The sequence below is a fragment of the Carex rostrata genome, chromosome 13, assembly GCF_964058835.1.
Source record: "Carex rostrata chromosome 13, lpCarRost1.2, whole genome shotgun sequence".
NCBI lineage: Eukaryota > Viridiplantae > Streptophyta > Magnoliopsida > Poales > Cyperaceae > Carex > Carex rostrata.
Window position 1 is genome coordinate 11,585,875 of NC_135930.1, and position 3,752 is coordinate 11,589,626.

At 32.2% G+C, this 3,752-nt stretch overlaps 1 non-coding gene across 1 annotated transcript; it reads left to right on the forward strand.

Moving 5' to 3' along the window:
- The first annotated feature begins 1,872 nt into the window (after positions 1 to 1,872).
- Positions 1,873 to 1,945, forward strand: TRNAF-GAA (transfer RNA phenylalanine (anticodon GAA)). Its single transcript has one exon. It is a non-coding gene; the product is annotated as a tRNA-Phe (tRNA).
- The last annotated feature ends 1,807 nt before the right edge of the window (positions 1,946 to 3,752 follow it).

Sequence of the window (3,752 nt, forward strand, 5' to 3'; positions counted from 1 at the left end):
ATTATATAATTATTCTTATTAATAAAATAATTATTATAATTAAATAACTTTGATTAATAGCGACACAACAATAAAAATATTTATTTGTTTAAATACATATATAATTAAAAAAATACTTCATCATTTTATATTATAAATATTTAATAAAAAAAAACTTATATGTATATAATTGTTGTTGTGGTCGTTGATTTGGCATGATATTTTTTTGTTACATTTAAAAGAATAGAGATTATCTGACAAAATTGTTTTTATATGTAATTATGTATACTCTAATAGCAACCATATTTTTCCAAAAATAAAATCAAAATCAACATGCCATTACATAATTAATTAGCTGGTAGTTTATTTTTTATGAGTTAATTGCATTATTATTGTTCAATGGAGAGAAAAACATCAAACAATAACAGATAGGAAAAAAAATAATGCAGTTCAATCAAATTTTTTTTTTTTTTCATCAAATAACAAAGAGATGGGAACAAAAGCTAACTCCAATTTCCAAAAAATATGTAATCGAATGGTGTGTAGGAAAAAATGTCTACCGGAATCAAATTTTGGGAAATTCTTATGGTTTTGATCATAGCTGAACAGACCCTTGTGAGAAAATAATATTTTATGTGTTGTGCAGTTGAAATTTCAGTCAATTGAGGGATCTTTTCTAGACACCCAATTACATGTTTACTAAATTTTTAGTCAATTGAGGTTGTTTTTTAGTACGTAATTTTGATTTTTATCATCTCATACTATATATGCTTATACGCCAGTCATGGTGCCAAATTGCCAATTATATATGGTTCACCGAACTACTGGAGTAGGGCTTTATCCTAATTTGAGTTTGGTTTGAATTAATTTTGAATCAAATTTTTAATGAACTCAATTTCAAATTTTTTATGAACTTTTTTATAATAAGAAATAGTGATCGTAGTTGCTGAAAGCGAGAGGTAAAAGTCGTCTAGAGTTTTAGAACTGAAAGCGATGGTTACGACTTACGAGTTATGACTTATGGCTGGGCGGTCTTATATTTTAACTTTTAAGTCATCAACGAACATAAGTCATCAGCGAAAATCAACGGTTCACGTTACTTTTAATTTCAAACTATAATAGTTTGCGAACCTATTTCAAACGAACCAGATCCATTTTAAATTTAGTTTGAATTAATTTTTTTCGAATTATTTCGAATCAAATTATTTACGAACTATGATTTTTTTGTGCAACTCTATACTGGAGTTTAAAATGAGATACCGATTGTATAGTGGGAAAATTAGTTCGAAAATGCACCCTGTGATCGGAAAGGGGTAACCCCGCATAAAACAAGAAATAGAATCAGATTTCGTGTCACGTTTCTGATCGGAAGCGGAGGCGACGAAGGAAAAGAGAGGAGTTCACGCGACTTTTTTCCTTCGAAATCCTGCTGGGAAATCCACGCTAAAACAAAAGAATTTGGCGAGAATTGTACGGAACTGGGTGAAGAGATGCAAAAAGCCTTCCTTCTTCTCCTGTTCACTTCTTCTTCCCGTTCTCTTCTTCTTCCTTTTTCATTTACCGTTTTGCTCCGACTAGGTGTGTTTTTAGTTCTTCTCCTCCACTCTTCTTCCTATCCACTGTCAATACCTTTTTTTTTTGTTTCTTTTCTCTTACAAACTCAAATCATAAAAGCTAGGTTTTGATGGCATTATTTCTAAATTGAAAGAAATTTGAGGCTAACTATAAGATTGTTGAGAATGAGTTCGTTCTGAGATAATAGTCTAGCCGATCATAAAATTTCAATGTAAAATCATGTATATTATATTCTTTTCTTTTCTATTATATTCTATTGAATTCTTAATTCATATATTATTTAGTTATATAAAATAATATATTGAATTATAAACAAAAGCGGGGATAGCTCAGTTGGGAGAGCGTCAGACTGAAGATCTGAAGGTCGCGTGTTCGATCCACGCTCACCGCATTTTTTATTTCCAAGTTGAATACTTACTAATTTTTTTTCTCTGCAGCCCAAAATTGACGTTAGCCCAGTTTCTTGAATATTTGTTTGGTTCTTACTTCTTACTTCTTACATGGCCCGTTGGCCCGTTGGCCCGCAGCCCCTTTGCCATTTTTTTTTAAGGAAACTTTGCTTCATTCTATATACTCAACTTAGTGCTAAATTCTGAGTGCTTCTAATCAGTTTACATTTATAAGGGCTAGTTATATAATACAATAAGATCCCATTAATGATATCAGTGTAGATTTGCTTTATACGAAGCGTATTTCATCCAAAATTAATCAAACTGATGTTAAGATAAAAGTAATTGGAATCAGAATTCAGAACTAAGCAAAAAAAAAAAAAAAAAAAAAAAAAACGATTCGGTCCCACAAGTAAGAAAAAAAAAAACGTTTTTTCATAAATAATTCGCGTTTTGTTCACAAATAATTCGATCAACCAAATAATTTGTTGTTTGGTTCGAAAACACAGAAAATATATTTTATTCACGAATTATTTGTAAATAAAGTACAAATTATATCACCAAAACCTTCAAAGAAGCAAGAAAACGGATATATCCGTTAATAATTCATCGCAAGAGGGAAATTTTATTTTTGGTCTTGGTCTCATTCAACAATTAATAATCAGTTACTAAATAAACAGCAATACGACATGTTACATAAATCAATTTTGTATGAACTGCAAGTATTATATGATTAAATAAAATAGTAGGAATTAATTGTCTGTCACTTATGATTTGTTATTTATCAATTATTTTATACGGTGACGAATATAAAGTAACTCTACTATACATGTAATCATGTATTCTTAATTTATTTTTTCTAAACCAAAAAAAAAAAAATGTCCGAACTCTTCTTTGATAAACTAATAAATAAAACCATTACTCATATCCACCTTACGGAATATGAATATGTGTATGGATCATATTTACACTTCTTGTCATCAAAGGCTTGTTCGGTGAATCATATTATCATAGAATAAAGCGAGAATAAAAGAACCTCGAAAATTAAACTATTTTTAAAACTTTAATTGTGTTTGGTATAGTGGATTAAAGTCGGGCAGGGGCAGGGCGGGCCGGGTATACCCGGGCAGGGGCAAGGGTATTGGTCGGGCACGGGTATCACTGGTAGACGGGTATCTCGGGCCTCAGATATTTTTTTTCAAAAACCGTGCCCTACCTGTCCTATACCCGTGCCCGTGGTATCCTTGAGGGGTAAGGCGGTCTGGTCCGGTCCGGGTTTTTTTTTCTTTTTTTTTTCCTGTTTTTTTCTGTTTTTTTCTTCTTGTTTTTTTTGAACCGGTGGGGGGAAATTTGAAATTTGGGTTTGATTTTTGAATTAAAGTGGGTCGGGTATAAGGGTACGAGTACGGGTAAGGGTAGACGGGTACCCAGGTAGGGTAAAGTCGGGTACGGGTAAGGTCGGGTACGGGTATGGTCGGTCCGGGTAAGGTTCGGTATTTGCCAAAAAAACAGTGACTGGTCCGGTTTTTGCCCGTACCCGTTTACCCGACCTATACCCTGGCTCGGGCACGGGTACCCCGGGCATAGGGTTTGGACGGGCAGGGTAGGGTATACCCGATTGGGGTATAATTAATACACTAGTTTGATATATATAAAAAGTGGAAGAGAGCTTTCTTTAAAATATATATATATATATATATATAGTGAAAGAGAGAAATTATATATATTCCCAAATTTTTTTTTTCCTTTTCTGCTAAATTGAATTTAATTTCAATCCTACCAAAATTCTTTAATTTCCTCTTGAACAAA